The sequence below is a fragment of the Callorhinus ursinus genome, unplaced genomic scaffold (assembly GCF_003265705.2).
Source record: "Callorhinus ursinus isolate GAN/ISIS: 27379988/994484 unplaced genomic scaffold, GSC_fseal_2.0 scaffold10, whole genome shotgun sequence".
Classification (NCBI taxonomy): Eukaryota; Metazoa; Chordata; class Mammalia; order Carnivora; family Otariidae; genus Callorhinus; species Callorhinus ursinus.
In genome coordinates, this window is record NW_027397072.1 from 13936670 (window position 1) to 13959437 (window position 22768).

General features: G+C 38.8%; 1 protein-coding gene across 3 annotated transcripts in view; it reads left to right on the forward strand.

Annotated features, from left to right (window-relative positions):
• Window positions 1-22768, forward strand: part of VSNL1 (visinin like 1) — a 98603-nt gene that overhangs the window by 10713 nt on the left and 65122 nt on the right. Inside the window, exon 1 of one of the 3 annotated variants that reach the window (XM_025867577.2) lies at window positions 21546-21690. The exons of the other annotated variants lie outside the window; for them this stretch is intronic. The gene's annotated coding sequence lies outside the window, so the exon portion shown is untranslated. Of the gene's footprint in view, window positions 1-21545; window positions 21691-22768 lie in introns of those variants that run through there. 3 annotated transcript variants of the gene reach the window in all.

Sequence of the window (22768 nt, forward strand, 5' to 3'; positions counted from 1 at the left end):
GCATATACCCTCTTTCTGTGCGAGGGCCTCTGCCAGGTTCTTTGCTTTACTTTTGTATTATCTCATTCAATTTCACAGCAATCCAATGAGATAGCTCTACTTTAGACCAAGAAATTGATAGAGGGATTGGGGAATTTGCCTAAAGTCATGAGGTTTATAAGTGATAGCGCTAAGATCCTAAACAGATCTGTGCTCTTTCTACCTACTTCACCCTGTTGCTTTTATATTCACTATGTTGCTTTTATATGAGGTACTATCTCTCTATTTCATCAATTCATTCATTCCTTCAACAAATACTTATTGCATATCTGTCATTTGCCTAGTACAAGATATACAGGCTGAACTAAAATAGCCATAATCCCTGCCCTCATAGAGCTCAGAGTCTAGCTAGAGAAACATATATTAAACAAATAATCACAAAATAGCACAAAATTTCAAATAATATGGGGTACAATGGAAAAAAATACATGACACTAAGAAAATGTGACAGGAAGACCTATTTTGAGCTGTTTGAAGTAATAGATTCCAGGGAAATCCAGTGGGATCTAGATTTCCAACTCAGCCTCCTGGGACTGTTACTAAGATGTGTTTATAGTTGCTGGGCCTTGAGAAGGAGATGGCTACTGCATTTCTCTTTGAGAACAGGAGAGTGGTCCTTGCTCCCAGGTTTTAGCTTCTCTCACTTTATCCATGACTCACAAGGTCCCCAATAATGAGGACAAAAACAGAGCTTTTGGTGGCAGTACATCTCCCTGAGAACCATGCTGGGATGCATAGTTTACTAGGACGGTTTCCAGACGGAGAAATCTGTAAGCACCTGTGTGTCAGGTGCTCTTCCCAAACCCTTGGCTGCTTCCATGTGGTATACACATGTGGGTCTTTGAACATGCCTTAAATGCTTCTACGATTCCATTAAGTTAAATGTGGTTTTCATTTATTCAACAAGTGTTTATTGAACACTTACTGCGTACCTTGAGGATACAAGACATTGTTTGCGCCCTCTTGGCGCTCACATTTCAGCAGTGGAGACCAATAATTGATAGTCTGATAAGAACAATCATGAGAGGAACATAGAGAACTGTGGTAGCACTTCTGGGGCACACAGAACCCAAATCTCTGTATGGTGAGGGTTGGAGATGGCTAATTTCAGGGATTGCAAGAATAGGAATTAGCTAGACAACGAGCAGAGGGGGGCAGGGATGCCATTATTGACAGGGAGCAGGAAACAAGGTATACGGTACTGGCAGGAAAACACTTTCAAATTCATGTGTCTGACAGGATGTTTTAAAAGGTTATAGAATCTTGATCAGATAAGATAAGCGTGATGTTATGAAAAGAAATATGGATTTTGTAATCAGGCTGTGTCACAAATTATTCTGAGTTATATGAATCACTTTATGACATTTAGATAATGATACCTATGTGACAGTATTTTCCTAGTGATTAAATTATAAATATTGCTACAAAGTTATCATTTGATGGATTTTAGAGGTTAGTAGTAATGGTGTTTTTAATAAGATCCATAATGCTACATATGTTTAAGTTATATTGACTTAATTACATGCATGTATTCATCTGATGCTCACAACTCATGCTAAGAATTTTTTTAAAAGATTTTATTTATTTGAGGGGTGCCTTGGTGGCTCAGATGGTTAAGCATCTGCCTTCGGCTCAGGTCATGATCCCAGGATCCTGGGATGGAGCCATGCATCCGGCTCCCTGCACAGCGGGGAGTCTGCTTCTCCCTCTCCCTCTGCTTCTCCTCCTGCTCATGTTCTCTCTCTCTCTCTCTCTCTCTCTCTGTATCTCTGTGTTTTGAATGAATAAATAAAAAAAACTTAAAAAAAAGATTTTATTTATTTGAGAGAGAGAGAGCATGAGCAGGAGGAGGGGCAGAGGGAGAAAGAGACTCCCTGCTGAGTGGGGAGCCCAATGATGCTAGGCTCTATCCTGGGTCTCTGGGATCATGACCTGAACTGAAGGCAGACACTTAACTGACTGAGCCACCCAGGCACCCCCATAATCAGAATTCTGATACCAAACATCTGTTATGCTTTGTTTCTTTTTTGTTGTTGTTTTTGAGCCAGAACTTATAGATCATCTTCAAGATATTGAATTTATACTTCTGTTGTTCTACCTTATAATTTACTTTAGAGTTAGAATTAGATCCAGCTCAAAATGATAGAAAATCCCAAATAATGATGGTGTAAATAAGAGAACTTATTTCTCACTCTTTTAAATAAATCCAGAGGAAGGCAGTCCAGAGCTGTTAAGGGGCTTCACAAAATTCTCAGAGACCTAGACTCCTTCTACCTTTTACCTCTGCCCTTCTTAGCATATGTCTTCCACCTCATGGTCCAACATGGTTGCAGCCTCTATCAGTTAGAAGGAGGAAGGGGAGATGAAGAACACACCCCTTCCCTTTCAAGGACACTTCCCTCAGTCATACTCAAAATTGGCATACATGCCATTGACCAGAATTTAGTCACATTTAGCAAAACTCCTGCTAAAAATTAGGGGTTTTATCACTAGGGAAAAAGAAGGAAATGGATGTTGGAGCACAGTGGAAACTAGCTGTAACAAAATTTTTAAGTTATAATAAATATTTTAATTTAGATTGTCAAATTGTTCTTTAAACTGTAATATAAAAAATCAGCAAAAGTAGTAGTGTTTTAAGTTCATGTCTAAGGTTCTAATCACCAAGACTTTTACAAAGAACATTCTCCCAGGGACCAAAATATCTTTATATTCTTGCCTGGGCTTTGCTTCTAGCTTTTCATCTTGATCAAATCACTTTCTCTTGGTGGGCATTTGTTTCCTTATAGGTAAGAATGAGTAGGATTAGGCTAGAATGTCTCTAACATCCTTCCAGCTCTATCTACCAGTACTGAATCTCATAGGGAAATCTCATGCATTTTCAGACTTTTAAAGTCCTGTAAGTGTTGTACAGCAAAAATCTAGCAATGAGTCAGTTTTTCAGCAACAGATACAGATTTATATATATTTATACCTTGCCTTGTTTCAGAAAAGATTAAATACTTCTATTGTTCTTTATTTGTGCAAAAGCAATAAGATAAGAAAATAAAATAAGCTGAATAAATATTGGAAAAGAGATTAATTTATTATTTTTTGATGACTATATATAGAGAAAATTGGAAGACTCAAGTAAAAATAAAAAATAATAAATGTTTGAAAAGGAGTTTGGTGTGAGATAAATTACAAAAACAGTCTTTTAGTCTATCAAAAAAAATTCAGAAATGAAAAGTGGAAAAATATTCTATATACAATAGCAACCAAGTTGATAAAATATTTAAGATTAGAAGTTGGAAGAAAGGCAAAGTGCCTTGTGGAGCATAACTAAAAAATATTACTAAAGAACAGAAAATATGATAACAACAAATGAAAAGACAATATGAACACATCATATGTATGTAATATATAATGATTATAATGCCACAGGACTTTTTTATTGTAGGCATAATTTTAATTATTTAACCTGGTTTTAAAGTTTATCTGGAACACTGCATTCTCAAAATTGAATAGTCATGAACAGTATTAAAAAGAATAGTCAGAGTAAGCTTGCATTACCAGATGTTAGAACACACAAACATTGTAATCAAATTAATATGGCATAGGCATAGGAGTAGGCAAATAGACCAGTGGAACAAAATAGAAATTCTACAAAGATATCTCATTTTTTATGAGATTTCATGAATTACCAACAAAGGTGCCATTTTAAGTTAGTGGGAAGAGTGCAGATTATTTTACAATGGCACTAGCATAACTTAGAAATAACAAATTTAGATCCCTATCTCACACTATATAAAATGTATTCCAGATATACTAAAGACTTCAATTTTTTTAAAGGCTTAGAAGAAAATCCAGGTGATGTATTTGTAACCTAGATATAGTGGGAAATAAGCAATCAAGAAACTATAAAAGAGTAGGCATATTTAATTACATAAAAGATGTAATGTTAAAAGATGTCACTAACATGGAAACATACAGTATATTTTAGTAAACTTTAGAAGACAAATTTCTGAATACTCTGGACAATAATGCCTGGTTCATAGCCAAGATTCAGATTTAAACATGCCAGTAGAATGGGATAAGGGTCACTACAAGAAGGGTAGATTATGTACTAAGAAAGTTTGGACGTGAAAGAGCAAATTTGCTTTCAATATCCTGAGGTTTTCTCTATAGGGCTCAAAAGTTTCTTCTGTAAGAATATGACAGTTAAAATCCAGCTCAACAGCTGTGAATTGTGCAAGACTGTTGAATCACAGATCTGTACTTCTGAAACAAATAATGCAACATATTTTAAGAAAAAAGAAAAAGAAGAAGATAACAGGAGAGGAAGAAAAGGGGAGTATGTCAGAGGGGGAGACGAACCATGAGAGATGATGGACTCTGAAAAACAAACTGAGGGTTCTAGAGGGGAGGGGGGGAGGGGGATGGGTTATCCTGGTGATGGGTATTGAGGAGGGCACGTTCTGCATGGAGCACTGGGTGTTATGAACAAACAATGAATCATGGAACACTGCACCAAAAACTAATGATGTAATATATGGTGATTAACATAACAATAAAAAAATTAAAAAAAAAATCCAGCTCAACAAACATTAACTGATAAATCCAGTTTAACAGACTTTGAGTGCTTATTATGTGCCAAGCCCTGTACTGGTAAAATTTAGAAGCAAAAAGACTCTCTCATGGAGCTTATGGTATGGAAAGGCAGGGTGAACAGGTGATTAAAAACTGATCAGCCTGAAAATAAAGGAAGATTATTCTCCTGTGGGCATGCATAGCAAAGAGACTTAGTCCAAGGAATCCAAGACAGAGTCAAAGTGAGATTTATGCTGGGATCCTGTGTAGGGGTGGAAGTTAGCCAGGTGGAAAGAGGCACAGAGAAAGAGTGCTACACCCATGGGTAATATCATGTGCAAAGAGCTGGACTTGATAGTGAACCCAGTGAGAAACTGAAGAGTGGCATTAGATGAGGCCCCAGAATTAGTAATAAGCAGCCAGGTTCCAGGTTGTCATGAATCTTACAAGGGATGTTAAGGATTTTTTTTTTCCTGCATCCTAAGAGCAATGAGAAGCTATTGAAGATTTTTAAAAGGAAGTGACTTGGATCAGATTTGAATTGTCAAATGATCTTCCTGGAGAATGAATTAGGAAGACCAGTTTGGGAGCAGTTGTAGTATCCAGGTGAGGGGTGACAGGTGATATTGGCTTGGTCCAAAGTGTCGCAGCATGGACTCAGAGACCTGAACAAATCTGGGAGATGTTTAGCAGGTAGTTCATGCAGGAGCATGACTGTATTTGTGAAGACAGGGAAAGAACTGTGTTCGTGAGCAACTGGGTTGATAACTGTACAATCCTTCAGATAGAAAACCAATGCCAATCTATCTATTCTTTTTTAAATGTGACTCTTAAGAAACAAAGCTAATGTTAACATGGTCTCTTTAAGAAGTGCACATTCTTTAGAAATCAAAGAATAAATTTTTGCTCCCCAATGATGGCATTTAGACGGACATTGGGATTCTGTAAACAGGTATTCTGTCTGTTCTGGCCTAAGTTGGGCCCTAAGTTTAGAATCTAGAGTCTGTCCCCAGTGAGGGCATACATTGCATTAAGGCAGGTTTATCATCTTCTGAATAGTATTATACAAAGAAGACTTATTTTAAGGATAAACATCAGAACAAGACCTACAGAGCCATCAGGAACCAGCATAAATCTAGGGATTTGCCACTGCTTCCTTTCCTTGATCTGTGGGATCCAAGATGTTCCTCTCTCTATGCATAGCATCTCAGCTTCTCTCTCTGCATTTTAGCTCTGCACTCACTATTGATGAAGGATCTGATACCATCTCTCTTCCATTCCAAATCTGTGAAAGAGGAAGTCTGATTATTTTTATCTCTATTTGCAAGCCCTTCCCACCATCCAGCTTCATCTGCTGGCCTGGGCTGTGGCTCTCTTGGGTCAGTGACCCAGCTTTGATTGGATTTTTAGGGCATCTCTACCTAAAAACAGCTTAACTATGCTTTCCTGAATGTGAAGTATGGATAGGGCCACTGCAGCTAAAAGAAGAGATGAGACATATTAATAACTGATGCATCCAGTATGTAGGGCAAGGAATAACCAGAAAGATGGGATGAAGGGAGAAAGGAAGTTATTTCATGACAAAAATAATTCAGGTACCTCACATACATGTCTTACATAATACGTGATCTTCAGAGCAAAACTGGAGACTATTAATTTAGAGAGACATAAAAATCATCCTCCTGGGGCGCCTGGGTGGCTCAGTCGTTGGGCATCTGCCTTCGGCTCGGGTCGTGCTCCCAGGGTCCTGCGATCGAGCCCTGCGTCGGGCTCCCTGCTCAGCGGGAGGCCTGCTTCTCCCTCTCCCACTCCCCCTGCTTGTGTTCCCTCTCTCGCTGTGTCTCTGTCAAATAAATAAATAAAATCTTAAAAAAAAATCATCCTCTTAATATTCAAAGTTAATTATTGTGATTATTTGGCATATTTCTTTCTGGCTTCTTTTTTTATATGGCTATATTTTTACATAGTTGTGATATTAATATAGATAAAATTTACCCTCTTCTAAGTATTCCTTTTTCAAACCAATTGCTTTAATTGCATCAAGTGTTTTTCCAGAGTCATGCTCTTCTCTGTTTTATCTAGTCTTCTTCCTTGCTTCAAAAAGGATTTCATTTAGGTCTAGAAAATGTATCTAATACAGTCAAATTTTAAAAATTGAATCGGGAAAGAGGTTTTAAAAAAGGAAAACGAGGATTTTCTTCTGATTTGTTCTATCGCACACTTCTGGTTGTTAAACAGAATTTTTCTTATGGTTTGGCAGCCTCCTCTGTATCTTCTTTGAGTCTCTCTGACCTAAAATACACTTTCAGAGCCTATAAGCTGAAAGAAACTCTATACTTGGCCAAAGATGTTGTTCCGTTTTGGCAAAGAAATGCATATTTATTATCAAGTGGACTTTATTACACCACCTCATGAGGTTGTTCAGAGAGGCCTCTAAGAAATTATTCCAATACTCATGCTTAGGCTTCTGGAGAAACAATAACAGCAACTACAAGCCATTACACACTCATTTTATGTGTTTTAGTACAATGGCAAGAAACCAGGTGACTCAAAGAGTCACTCTCATGCCAACTTGGAGTCTCTCAGAACCTCTCAAGATGCTTTGCAAATGTTAAACAACTGTGTCTAAATGTGCCTATTTTGGATGAAAATTGAAATTGTATTAAGTCATTTTTTAAAACACTGAATGCCCACGCGGTGTAGGCATAGATGAGCAAGACGGGGTCCCCCTCTTCAAAGTGTTCCAAGAGTCTAGTGGAATCAGTCAAATAAACAAATAATTGCAAGGCACAAAAATGACTTTGTTGTAGCTAAAGCAGGAGGTGCTGCATTGGATGTATGCATCCCTGTATTTATTGCAGTGTTGATCAGAGAAGTAGTTTTTTCTAAGCTGAAAATGGGCTGCTTTAAAATAGTAAAATTCTTGGAGAATGGCAAAGTTTTCTCTTGTGTGACTACTCTTTCTGATAAGAACTGGAGGAAAATATCATTATCCAAAATTATAAATGGCACCCAAGCCATTTGATTCACTAATCTTCAGTGATATAAAGTACTTCAGGAAAAGCCAGAATTAGAGAGAAATATGAATTCCAAATGCTTTAAAAGAAAACATATTAATTTTCTATTGTGAAAAATTCAAACATACATTAAAGTTCAGATAATAACATAGTAAGTACGCACTATCCCATCACCTAGAATTCATAAATATTAACATGTTCTCATATTTTGAAATTTTTTTCATTTCTCTTCTCAGTTCCACTCACTTCTCTTTTTCTTCAGAAACATTCTATTGAACTTAGCATGCATTTTCTTCACGAACATGTTGATTCTTTTTACTAAATACATATGTCTCTATAGTATCATTTTGGCTCTTTGATATTTAAGCAGATGACATCATACTGTACGTGTCTTTCTCTTGACTTGTCCTCTCAAAAAAAATCTTAGATCACAATTTTTATTCATATATCATTTATTCATTTTAACTATTATACAGTACCTCATCACATGACTCTACCTCAAATTACTGATCCATTCCCTATTTGATGATCATTTAGGCTGCTGCAACTTTTTTTTAGTGTTTGTTATTACAAACTTGCAGTGTACATCTTTTTCACATATCCCTTTGGATATCTGTGTGTTTCTCTAGGGTATGGTGTTGAAATAGAATTGCTAGATCATCTTCCATATACGCCTTCTGCTGTATTAAGATATTGCCAAATTGTTCTCCAAAGAAAATGTACCAGTTAATGTTCCCACCAGTAATGTATTAGAAAGAGTTCATATTTCTCTACATCTTTGCAAACACTTGGTATCAGCAGATTTTTAAGAAATATTTTTATCAAATTGATTGGAAAAAATTGTCCCTTATTATTTTACATTTCTTTACTCTTTATTGACCATAAATTATCCGTTTATGCTCTATCTATTGTTAATAGGATTGCTTGCATTTTTCTCATGTATTATTTGGAATATTTATATATTCTGAATACAAATCCTTTGTTATATACACTGCAGATATCTTCTCCTTGCCTTTTACTTATTCAACTTTATTCATGGCTAATTTTGTCTTAAAAATAGTTTTTTAATTTTTAGGTAGTCACGTTTATCAATTTTTTACCATGATTTGTGCATATTGTGTTATTTGGGTTTTAATCCACCTGAATACATTTTTGTGATCAGTGTGACATTGGCATCAAATTTCATTTTTGCCCAAATCTTTGACACATAACTGACAATTTTCCTTAAGTTAAATTCCTGGGATGAAGAGTATTAACAATTTAAGGGTCTTGATGCCTATTATCAAAGATGCTATTTTTTTCTTTGCTAATCGTTAACAACTAATACACTAGAAACTTGAGGTATTGAGTATAAAGTTAAACTACCTTTAAACTTTCATTTCTTGGGCGCCTGGGTGGCTCAGTTGGTTAAGCGACTGCCTTCGGCTCAGGTCATGATCCTGGAGTCCCCGGATCGAGTCCCACGTCAGGCTCCTTGCTCAGCAGGGAGTCTGCTTCTCTCTCTGACCCTCTTCCCTCTCGTGCTCTCTATCTCTCATTCTTTCTCTCTCTCAAATAAATAAATAAAATCTTTAAAAAAATAAAAGTCAGCTAAACCTTTAAAAAAAATAAAATAAACTTTCATTTCTTTTTGCTTCCTTACTCATAGTCAAAGATAAGGTTATATCAATGTGGTGACATTTACGTGGACCTTTAAGAGAATTCCCATAAATATTCTTTTTGGGGGAATATTTGAGGAGGGGTCTTTTCTCAGTCTCAGATACCTGGCACAATGAAAGGATACACCTCAAAATCTTGGCAGATCTCTAAAGTGAGTACCCCTCTTCCATATAATTTTTCTCATGAAATACAATGAAGTGATTGCTCTCCACACTTTCTCTTTACTCCCCTCACCAGCAGAGCAGACGTGTTTTTTAAGGAGACACTTTCCACAAAGAAACACAGCTTTTTAGTTTTTGCTTTGTTTTTTTAATCATCTAAGAGAGATCCTATGTGCATGTGGAAGAATGAATATCAACAAAACCACACTGAGATGTAGATACTTGGGAGAATCACAGCCAAGCTGAGTGATTTATTCCTATACACCAGCCCTATACCAAGGATGTCTCAAGTACATGTTCCAGAAAACTTATAAATTGCTTCATTTAATGGGTCCGTGATAGAATACTCAAACTTTGAAATGTTAAATCTGTTAGCACCAATAGTTTACTATATTTGGCATCAGGATTTTTTAAATGAGTCAATCTGTGGATTATTATAAAACTTTTTCTGAATGCCAATGGAATGTACCGATCAATACCACCTGGTAACATAAGTCATAAAAATAGATATTATTTGGTGAGCATCTACTATAACAGGCACTGTGTTAGGTTTCTAACTTATGTTAACTCCCATTTTATGAAAGCCTTTGAGTACTGCGGTATTATCACAATTTTACAGATAAGGAAGCTGCGTCTCAGAAATGTCAGTTAATTGCCCAAAATGGTAAGGCTAATATACTCTAAAGAAATCAGTGATCTTTCCATTGTTCGATCTTGCTTTTCGAAACCCTCCAAAAGCAGTCTAGAATAGCAGAGAAAAAAATTATGTATAACTTAAAAAAAATATCCAGAATACCGAGAACCAATGGTTTAGCTATGGTTTATGTCAGGTAACTTCCCTGGTTTGTAACTCACACTTTGCTCTAGGTCCTAGGATACTATCTGGGTCAAACCTAACACAATAATATTTTTTAAACACTGTAGCCTCTAATCTGACTTAAGACTGTTTATTTCAGTTTTTCCCTGAAGTTGGCAATAATGAAGAACTCTACTGAGTTGCATACCCCTATTGAGCTCATGAGTAGGGAGATAAGGTAACTTAAAGGTGACCTTTCCTTCAAGTAATTTGGCATGCAACCTCTTTTTACTGATATATGAAAGAACACATTCATATGGTAACTATCAATCACTGTCACTATCAAAAAAGGAAGCTTATGTTTAAACATTATAGCAAGTTAAGATATTCATTTTATGACTATTAAATACCTACTCAGTATCAGGGATGAGTCTAGAGAGAAACAGTGGTACATAAAACAGGCGAGGTTCCTGCCATCTTGGAGCTAACATTCTATAGTGAAAGAGGACCATCAATAGATAATCACAAATTAATAATTATATTAGCTAAATTCAGATAGTCTTAAGGGCTACAAAGAATATAAAACAAGATAATGAGATAGTCATTGGAGGAGAAGCTAGTTTTAATAGTTTAAATACAAAGATCCAAGAAGCGACATTTGACCAGTGACTTGGTGAGAAGTCAGCCATGAAAGATCTTAGAAGAAGAGAATCCTAAGGAGAGAGAAAAAACTAATGCAAAGGCCCTAATGTAAGAATAAATCTAGTGTGTTAGAGAGAAAGCCACACAGTCTGTAAAGCTGTAGCATAGGAAATAAGGGAGAGTGATAGGAGATAAAGTTGGAGAGGCAGGGTGATGATACAACCCAATTTGCTTAAGATAGTCGTGAATAATACCGGTTGTCCTGGTAGAACTAATAGCACCTTCCTTCACTCTCAGAGCGTGCTCTTTAGACAATACATTATAGGATCTCCCTACTGAAAGTTAAGTAGGGGCCAAATTATTTAGTTATAGACAGCATATGAGCAAAAAACTTTAGAGTAAATCAATTCCTTCTTGTTCCATTGGCCCTTCCCATTTTAATCTGAGTTGGAGTCAAAACATTTTATTTTGCTTTAGTGTGATATATGCAGCAGGATAAGTGAGATATACAGATAAGAGCTGGTTGCCCACAGAGAACACATGTGGAGAGGTTTTTAGGTTTAGATCTGAAAGAGGCCCTTAGTCTTACCTAGTGACTAGAGAAGCCCAAGGTACTGGTGTCAAACCAAAGAAGTAACACTAAGAGAAAGAGAAGGAAAAAAAGGGGGGGGGGGGGGGGAAGACGGGGGGTGGGGGGGGGAGCTCCTATTCTAAGCTATGCAATTTTCAGTATTCTGTATTATCTCATCTTTAATCTTCATGGTTTGTTTTAAGATGAAATGGAAGCTACAAGAGTTTTAATAGCTTGATGGGGGTCATAGAAATAGTGAGAATTAACTCTGGAATTTGAATCTAACTCTGTCTAATGCTTTCCCTTGGGTTATCCTGCGCATCTCAAGCTTTCCAGCTGTTTTCTAGTATTTCTTGATCCCCAAACATGCCATGTTCTTTTGTACCTCATTGTGTCTATAATTTCTACCTGACAATCCTTATTCATCCATTGCAAAGGTTGCTTCTCATGTGAAGCTCTCTTTAATTCTCACAAACATGGTTGTTTGCTCTGCCCTTCGATAACAGCCATACAAATCTCTGTTACAAAGTTTTATTCATCCATCCATGCATCTATTCAACTGTGAGATATTGGGCATACAGCAGTGAGCAGGACAAACACAGTACCCAAATTCACTGAGCTTATGGCTAGAGAGGATTAATTAGCCAAGGTATCAATGTCATTAAGAAATGTCTTTATTAGATTTCCTTTATCTCATTTGTTCATTCATTTGTCCATTCAACAAGGGCCTTTTATGCTAACAGAGACCTGACAAAATATTGAAACATTTTTGAAAATGAAATTCAGTGTGAGCACGAGTCTGGAAGTATGAGACAGGAGTAGTAAGAGAGAAAACTGAAGGAAAAGTACCGGCAAGATGATGGTGGCCCCTGTGCATATTTTGAAGGAACTTAGACTTTCTTTTTAGGCAACAAGGAGGCATTGAAGGCCTGAAATGGTCAGGTATTTATCCTTGTAAAATCAATATGGCAGCAGTGTCCAGAATAAATTTGAAGGATAGAGACCGCATACAGAAAGACTAATCAGGTAGTTGTTGCAAAAAAAGTAGTTTTGGAAGTAGAGTTAGTCAAGACAGAATTTCTGACTAATTAGAATTAGGGTACAAGGAACAGAGAAGCATATACAGACTAAGTGTTTGACTTGGGTTGTAAACTCATGACTCTTCCCTAAATTATTGAGACAGGGACTCATCCTGCCCATTACATCCTCCTTTGCCCTTGTACTTCTTTAGAAGATAAATAGCCTATTTCTTTTGTCACCTTCTGTTTTTGTTGATGCACTCTGGGTGAAAGCCACATTTGAAGAGAACATTGGACTTGTGATCAGGAAACATGGTTCTGGAACTAGATCTTCCACAGACTGTTCTCTACACTCTTAGAAAAAGCTTATGTTTTCCCTAGGCATCGGGTTTCCATCTGGAAAAGGAAAGCATTGATCTAGGATCTATGTATTTACTCTCTCTGCATCTCAGCCTTCTAAGCTTCATAATAAGGAAGATTAATTAGGTTTTACAAAGATCTTTTCAAGTTCTCATATTTTAATGTAAGTTAATATGTTAGCCTATAGGAGATCTTCACTATTTAACATGTGTTACCGTAAAATCTTGTACCTTGTAGGGATGTCCTTATGGCTCCTTATTATATATTGTAAGTAAATGTTTGCATATTATTTGTCTCTCCCATTGGGTCATTGGTTTCTATGGGAAATAAGCAAGCAGCTTCTTATTCATCTCCATACCCTGATATATAACATGATTTCTGCACATAGTCTGTACTTTTTATTGATTTGTAAGGAGGAAGAGAGGAAAAAAACAGAGTTCATTTTTTTTTGCAATAAATAGTTGTAATTATCATATGTATTCAATATTGTATGTCTGCTTTTTCCACTTACCATATCATAAGTAATTTGCCATGTTTCAAAACTGTACTCACAATTTTATATTCCATTAAGTTAATACACTATAATTTACTATCCATTTCCCTAATGAGGAATGATTACAGTTCTAGAGTTTTTACCATTATTAAATAAGGCTGTAACAAATATGTTCCTTTGTATAACTTTCTTCTCTCAGATTACTTTAAGATGGCTTCCCCTGGAATCAAAAGTGTTAATATTTAACACTTCTTGATTTCTACTATTTTTTAGTGGGTTGCACGAACATGCAATTTTACCATGTTTGATTATTTGTAGGATTGAACTTGGCCATTGATATTTCATCTCTGTTCATTCTCTGTTCATGTTTGTTGTCCAGCTTTCTATTAAATTCTCTTACCATTGATTTTTAAGCACCTTTATTATGTAAAAGACATTTATATTGCCTGTTCTTTCCACTTTGATATTTACCCCTTTTTTCAGGTGTTTTTAGATTCCCTAAACGTTGAATTTATGTAGTTATATCTATCAATCTTATCTTTTATAGTTTCTGCAATTGCCTTTATGTTTAGAAAGTCTACCTTAAACTTAATAAATAGGTTAAACATGTTTCTCTAGGTTTGTTTACTATTTGTGTTTATGCTGGTATGAATTTTCTATTTATACTCTGATCATTCCTCTCTTCCTGATTCTAATGGTTCCCTTAATAATTAGAATTTGCTTTATATATAAAGCTATGGATGTGTGTATATATATACACATAGCTATTAACATTTTGTCTAGCATATTTTCAGTTTCTATTAGTTTTCTTTGACATATTTTGATACTAAACTGTTTATTCCAAATGTTAATGATTTTTTAAAAGATGGTCCATAGTATGGTTCTGAATTACGTTTTTTCCACCAAATTGCTATCAAGTGATGATGGCATCACTTATACAATTATATTTCCTTTTCCTCTTGTTCTGAAAAGTTTCCTTGATCATACATTAAGTAATTATGTATAGCCGAGTCTATTTCTAGACTCTCCATTCTGTTATGCTGATCTATAGGTCTATTTTTGTGCCAGTAAATCCTTCACTTATTCAAGGGGAGCTCAAATTTCCTTTTTTGAGTCTTTACTTCTCCAGGTTAAACATCCTCAGTTCCTTCCATTGCTGCTCTTGTATTTGGCATCTAAGCCCCACCCAATCCCTTGGGGCCCAGAAGCAAGCAGTTGGGAGAGAAAAACCAGGGCTCTTAGTACCTGAAATTGCCTTACTTAGGTAAAGAAATGCATAGATCAGGGAACACTCAGGCAAGAAAAGAGAATGATGAACTTTAGATTGAAATAATCGTTTCTGTCCTGAAAAGTACTTTCTTCTTTCTCATCTCTTTTAATAGGTCAGAATAGTGAACAGTGAGTTAGAGGCTTCCAGTGTTCAAGCACCAGCTCCACCATTTTTTGGCTGTGTGACCTTTGGCAAGTTTCTTAAATTCTCCAAGTCTTATTTGCCTTGACTGTAAGATGGAGACAGAGTGGTATCTACTTCATTAAATTATTATAGAGATGAAATGCATAATCCATGAACACATATCAAGTACTTGATAATATAAACTATGGTGATTACTGCTAAAATATTAGTCATATAGATTTGTTTCATTTAAGTTTTTAAAAAATTGTTAATTGAAGTACAGTTGACCTACAAAATTATATTAGTTTCAGGTGTGCCACATAGTGATTTGACAATTACATACATTACAAATGCTTGCCATGAGTGTAGTTACCATCTGAGACCATACAAATTTATTACAGTGTTATTCACTATATTTCCTATGCAGTACTTTTCATCCTGGTGACTTATTTATTTTATAATTGGAAGTTTGTACGTATTAATCCCCTTCACCTATTTCATCCATCTCCTCCCCTCTGGCAATCATCAGTTCATTCTTTGTATTCAGGAGTCTGTTTCTGTTTTGTGTTTGTTTGCATGTTTCATTTAACATTTTGAGGTAGTTATTAGCATACAAAGCTTAAAGTTGAATGAACAGGATGAACTTTCCCAAAAGCACCAGCTAATGGAAGCACTAGTGTTGGGGATCTCCCTCTTTCTAACTTCTAGGCCTATGCTCTTCCTGGTGGATGGCATCACTACACAGCACGATGTAAGGTACTTATAGCTGGTTCTTTGGGTTCTGCAGCGGCTATGTAGGTGAAGTTGTAAATTCTTAGGTAAAGGTAAATAAAAGGTTCAAATATGTGATACAATATATAGATCTTGCAATTTCCTTTTGGTTTCAACATGGAAGGGCATTAGATTAATGGGAAGGAGAGATATGGCTTAATTTTAATATGCAAATTGGCTGATGGGGAAACATATCCCTTCAAATGATTACTCAACATACTACTCCAAAGTGGCAGTGACACAGCCCAGAAGCATTTGTCATCCCCACAGGGTGCCAGAGGAAGCAGCACTTCCTCTCCCTCAGCACATGTTACCTGTGCTCTCAGAAGGCACATGGTGGCTGGGAGGGAGGCGGGTGGGAGATGCCACATTAGCAGCCTGTGCACACAACTGCCAAGTAAAAAAGCACCGGAAGGTCTAATTTTAGCCCACTCAGCCTTGGCATTGTCCCTTTAAGCTAAGATATTTTTCAAGCACCACAATAACGTGCTTTGTTCCAGCCTTGCTGGATATTTCACAAAGGCCCAGCAAGGACAGGGCAGGCATAATTCAGAATTGGAAACATATCAAAGACAAGGAACCTCAGTGGAGAGGGTCAGCACTCCTCCAGCGACCTTTGGTAAATATGCCCTTTCCATCCACCTCCCAAAGCTCCAAGAAGGGGCCCATGGTTGCGTCCTCTTCCTCCAGCTTTTTGTCAACCTTCTGTTGGCTGCTTATCAACAGGTGTCTTTGCTCTTTCATGCTGGGATTTGCAATTTACTCCCTCTGTTTTTCCCTGCCTAACAAACCCACTTCTTTCCATATATCTGGGTCTTGTTTCCTTTCCTGATTTGTCCACAAAGTGCCCTAGATTAAGAGCTAGAAACAGTTTTACCGCATACAAACTGCCTCTGTGATTGGTCCCTTACAATGACCTGGTGAATTAGGTGAGGTGGAAACTTTCATAGAACTTTTGAAGAAAACTGAAGCTCAAAATGGAAGCTGACCATGGCTAAGGTCACACAGGAAAACACTGGTGGATTTGGGACTGGAACTAGATCTGGTGCTTTAGGGAAAGGTGTGGTCCACGAACCTGTCAAAGCACAGACAATCCACACAGGCCATTTGGGAGGGCCCTGGAAAACTTTTCTTGAGAATGTCCATCAGCATCATAGCCAACAGTTCCAGGTTGAGGACTGAGAATGGTGGCTTCAGGTAAGTCAGCATTTCCTTATTTCCTGGAAAGAAGGTAGGGAAGTTTGATCCACCGACACATCCAGTGATGCTACTGTTTCCAAAGTCTTTGTCGGGGAGAAAAAATAATTTCCCCTCAACCCTTCTAGGTTCTTGGCTAAGATTCCTACCCCTGGCCCCAATGATAAAAGATAGGTTAACAGGAAAAAAAAAAACAAGATTAACAACATGTATACCTCTTATATACAAGGGAGATACCCAGGAAAACTGAAGAACTCACTGAAATGGCCCAAGCCATCACCTTAAATACTATCTCCAGCTAAACACAAAAGAGGATGTTGGGGAGGGGAGGCAGTCTGAGGGTGGTGTCAGGCAAAGCACATTAAAAAAGTGTGTGATCGTTATGCACATTTAAGTCAGTTGCCTTCCCCACTGACAAGAGTTTCTAGAGATTTAGTCCTCTCCCCCTTCATGCTGCAGAGGGAGACACCCTTACAAATGGAGATTTCCCTTATAAATGTAAATGTCTCTTTCAGAAGGGTAACTTCTACTCATATTTTAGAGATTCTCATACGTCTCCTGTTTCTTAAAAATAATCAGCCTAAAATGATCCTATGCCAAAGAGACATATATTGGGAAGCAAATTCTGTTCCCTTTCACCTTCTTGGATCTTTCCTTTGACTTCGGAGTAGATCTCTCCAGGCCTCATTAGACAATCCTAATCTGGCTTGAGGCAGCCAACAGTGATGGTCTATGGGATCATCATCTTTTCTGTCTGAATTTTTAACTGAATTTGAATTTCAGTCATTATAATGAATACTGGATAGTGCTTTAGCATTTAGAAAACTCTTTCCTATCTTTTTTAAACCATGTGAAAGCACACCAAGAGGGATATTGTTATTATCAATCTCACACGTGGTTGAGCTAGCCTCAGAGTGGTTTCCTGACATGGCAGATCCTGAGGGTCGGGGACTCTGACCTGGACATCCCCCCAACATTGTGTCTCCCCATTTCCCGGACATTGAGACAGGTGAGAAAGTAACAGATACAGGGTTCTTCCGAGGTTCTCTTCATATTCATCCTTTCACCCAGAGCTACCCAGTATGGGCCTCAGAACTAATGGTCTTTGGCCTGTAAGTGAACCCTAACATATTGCTGTGAATTAATTGTTGGAAAAAGGAGTGGCTTTAATTGAAAGCACCATGAGAGTACTTTCCAGGACTCCTGAGACCGATGGTTTTATGAATAAAAGGCATTTTGTTTATTTGTTTGTTAGAATTACTTATGTATTTTTTTCTGATTATAAATGTTATGTGCGCTCATCATAAAAAGTTCAGAAAGATACTGAAAAGTGAAATACTGGGGCGCCTGGGTGGCTCAGTCGTTAAGAGTCTGCCTTTGGCTCAGGTCATGATCCCAGGGTCCTGGGATCGAGCCCTGCATTGGGTTCCCTGCTCCGCGGGAAGCCCGCTTCTCCCTCTCCCACTCCCCCTGCTTGTGTTCCCTCTCTCGCCGTGTCTCTCTCTGTCAAATAAATAAATAAAATCTTAAAAAAAAAGAAAAGTGAAATATTACCATCTACCAGCAGTTAGAACCACTATTAAGATTTCGATGTAAATTGTGTCCTGTCCAAATGTTCTGTGCACACAAGCTCGAGCATGTGTATGTATAAAGCAAAGGCAAGGCAATATGACACATACTGTTTTGTGACTTGCTTTTTTAACTTAACAGTCTATTGCAATATCTTCTCTCCTTTTTTCTTTCTTTTTTTTGGATCTCAAGTGCACATTTATGTTCATCATACTCCTCTGTTCATGGCACACTATCATCATTGTCTATATAAAGCCGCTCCTGGGTTTTATTATATATTTTTTCATCTTCTGTACTCACTCCTATTTCCCCCTTCCATTCTATTGTGTTTAATACATGTCCTTGGTTAATTATTTATCCTTGAAAATACATAGTTGTTTTGTATACTTACATGTTTTAATTTAAATAAATGACATTGAATCAATACCAATCTATGTCATTAAGTGTAGATCTGCATTACCACTTTTAATGGCTTCGTAATTCCCATTGTGTAGTTCTAACAAAATCAATTTAACTAGTTTTCTATGGTGGACATTTAAGTTGTTTTTTGAAAAGGTGGGGTGTTTTAAAAATTGTTTTAAACAATGCTGGAGGAAACATCCTGGTATATACATCTCTGTGGATATGTGTGATTGCTTCCTTGAGATAATTTTGAAGGACCACTTCACAAATAATTCTTCATCCAGTTTTTCAGCTCCTAAAGTAGTTTTGTTACTGATTCCCTGGGGTTCCCTTCCACACCCTCTTCTTTCTCTGTTCCTCCCGCTCTATCTCCATTTTGCGCGTGTCTCCCTAATGGCACTTTGCACATTCATCTTTGATCTCTGTTTCATATGTTCTCTCTTATCGCTCAGCTGATAAGCTCCAGCTAGTTGTTGACAGAGATCACACCGTAATTAATTGATTCAACAACATTTCCTGGGCACCTGTTCAGTGTAGTCTGAGGTGAACCTGACAATCACTCTGCCCTTGGGGAAGCCTAGGTCTAGTAAGGTGGCAGACATGCCGTACAGCGACCACACCCTGGCAGGTGGTGTGGGGACAGCAGCATTGTACAAGAGTCAGGGTGTGAAAGAGGAAGCCAAATAGCAAAGTCACCCAGATGAGGTGCCTCATCTGTGTCTGGAGCATGGTTTGGAATTTACTAGAAGGCTAAAGGGGAGCGAATGGCAACTGCCCTCAAAGCAAAAGGAACAGCAATTACACACCAGAGGTTTGAGATGATATAGGAAGTTGGAGCCTAGGGTGGGATCATGGGCAGGGGTAAGACCAAAGAGATCTTGGGTGTGGGGCAGTGGAGGCCCAGGTGAGCAGGCCTGGAGAGCCTCACTGAGGTTTGGATTCAGAGTGAGCCTAATAGGAGGCCACTGAAGGGGTTACACAGGACAATGCCATGATGGATTTGATGTTTTAGAAAGGTCATTTGGCTACAGTGTGGAAGATGGATTTCAGAAGGGCAGACTGTCAATAGGGAAGCAAGTTTGGATAATAAAAGTGAGAGATGATGGCAGCCTCAACTAAGGTAGTGGCGAGAGAGAAGTCAATGGATTTATAGAGAGAGTTAGGAAGTAGGATCTACAAACTACTTCACTTGATGATTGGTTGGATACAAGGTTGTGAGGAGAGACAGAGTCCTGGATAACCCCCAGGCTCTGAATGGGACCCTAGGCAGATGGCAGGGTCATTTACCCAGATAGGAGCACAGGAAGAGATGTTGAGTTTGGTATGGTTGTAGGATACCAAGGTGGAGATGTCTAACAGGTAGAGGGAGATATTGTCTAGCATCCAGGAAAGGCTTACCCTGGAGATAGATTGGGGCACCATATGTATCTTTGTAATATAGGGTAACATTAAGTAAAATATTGTGGAATTACTGAATTATTGAATTAATTTCTCATGTCATACTTCCTTCAAATAGAACATTTTACTTCTATCAGGCCACCTTTATACGACATTTTCAAAGCTCTCTATATTTAAGATCCACCCACATGAGTTAAACTATTTTTTTAGAATTTCCGTAGAGATAACAATTTAGGAACATGGTAAATGCAAACAGCTTTCAGAAAGGAAAGACCACTAGCCTAAGAGTCAAGAGACTTTAGTGACTCTGCTACTACCGATAGATACTTGGACATGTCACTGGCCCCTTGGAATAGTCCCTGAACTCTGAGAGCAAGGAGACGGCTGGCACTGCTGATGCTCAAGGCTGCTCCTAGCCCCGGGACTAGCGATGTGCGGGTGATGTGGGCACCCCTGCTCTGCGCTTCTCTCCCACAGCTCCCTGCTGATCAGAGATAAGGACCACGGTCCTTCCCCACTGGGACTTGGCAGCACAACTTAGCACACAATCTGTTGGACAGAAGGCTGTGATTATTAATGAAAGCATTTCCTCTGTTACCTCACAGAACTCAGTGAGGTTCTGACACTGCCAGAGATGGCCTGTTTCCTTTCATAGAAATTGATGCTCAGACACACATAGAAGAGTTGGAGAAAGACGCACAGGGAAGTAAAAATAAGATGCAGAAAAGTGGGTGGCTGCTTGAAACACTCCCAGATGAAAGGTTACCAGCTATTAATCAGCTTACACTTCTGTTCAGTGGGTGAGCGAGGAATTAGATGGAAACTTCACTCAACAGTTGATGATTAGTCAGGGCTGCGGGGTCCTCAGATGACTTTCCTCTGTCGGGATGGATACGAAACACTTTGACTTGAAGGAGAAGAAGCAGGACCACAGTAAGATCCCCCAGGTGTCACAATTTACGTACTTCTGTTTACACGTACCAGGTCTGGTACAGGGTGTCAAGGCTAAGGCAACACGTAGGTATCTGAGCCTGGATCTTGAAATGTCTGCCTCCCCATCTTCTGGAGCAGCCCACTTTGCTGGGTCCCATGATGAGGCTAATAATAGCTACTGTTTGTTGAACACCTGCTTCGTGGAAGGCACTATGGGAAGGAATTCAGTGTGTTATCTCATTAATTCTCATAACAGCCCTGTGAACAAATTTCATCATTTCCATTTGACAAATGAGGAGACTCAGCCTCCAATGGGCTGAGGAGCTGCTCATAAATCATATACCATGTATGCAGCAGGAACATCATTTGACCCCAGGTCTGCCTCCAGCACACTTTTTTGTCCCACTCAACTAAGTCCAGTGAAAAATAAAAGAGACATTGTGACCAAACAGAAAAGGGAAAGGAACCCACCTGATGGGGTGAAAGGGGAACTGAGTCTGAGTAGAAACTTTCCCCAAGTCGTAGCCTAACACCCGGGCACCAAGGTGGCTTCGGGCTTAGCTGTGCTTCCCAGGTGCTTGAGAGATGTTCTTTGTGCCTGGGAAAGGAAGAAGAAGGTGGTGGAGTCTGACCACCAAAGCTGGTCAGCCCCTTGATCCCCTTGTAGATCAGAGTTCCTGAGCACCTGGCCGTCTGGTTACCAGGTGGGTTTTAGTTTGGAACCACTTAGTCAGATCCAAGAGCTAATGTCCACCAGCAGCTCCCGTCTTGGGTCAGGGTTATCCCCAGGCAATGCCTTCAGACTCTACCCCTGAGTTGTAGAGGGACCGCTCAGGTGGGAACTTGGCTGGAAACAGCTGGGACAGGCCTAAGGAGGGAGGCCACTCTTGACAGCCTGGCCACAGGGACCTGGAGTGGCTCTTCCCAATCCTGCAGGGCCTAGAACCCTCTGCCTATGTCGGTGCCCAAGGGTCACGGGCCTGGGCATTGTAGCAGCCCCTGTCTTCTTGCCAAGGCTCAGTAGCCGGGGTGCTGCTAGCTAGGCCCTGTTACTGACACAAGTCTCCTAAACTTCCTGGGACTTTTCTAGAAAATGAAGGTGGTTAGAGCAGATGATTAATCCCTGGGGACTGCTTCTGCTTTCACCTTCATGTATTTATTATTCTTTCTGGGTTGGAACTCTTGTCACTTGCCCTGACAGTGCCACTGCAACTTCCTTCAAAATGTTTTTCCTCATGTATTGCAGATCAAATAAGTACTCTTGCCTTATCTTGAGTCCCCAGGGATGCAGTCTGCACCCTCCTAACCTCCCGCTTGTTTTATGCTTGTGGGCAAGACCTCGGCTGTAATCCCACGAGGTTCAGGCCTTGAGGTAAAGTCTTCAAAGAATGCTGTAAGAAAGGATTTCTCACCTTTTCTGAAGCTGCTCTGGTCCCCAGAGACAGAAAGAAAGGCTGGACTGGGATCCACACTCTGCCCTTGGGGAGATGCTGCTGGGGGCTTGGGAGTAGTCTGCTTAGGAGGAGACAGACTAGAGGTGCAGAAAGAGCCATTGTGTCAGATAATTGTCCTTATTAGAAAAGAAACCCCCACACAATGTGCCAGGCAACTTTGAGGCATGATTTTCAGGGTTGTTTTAACAGTCTCTGGAAACTAGCCACCTAGTGTCATTTGTTTATAGGATCCAAGGGAGGTGGTGATGGAGATTGTTTCAACATCCCCGCTCGGAGGTAAACATGTGTCCTGGCTTGTAGGCTTTGGGTGTTTGGCATGGGGACAGCA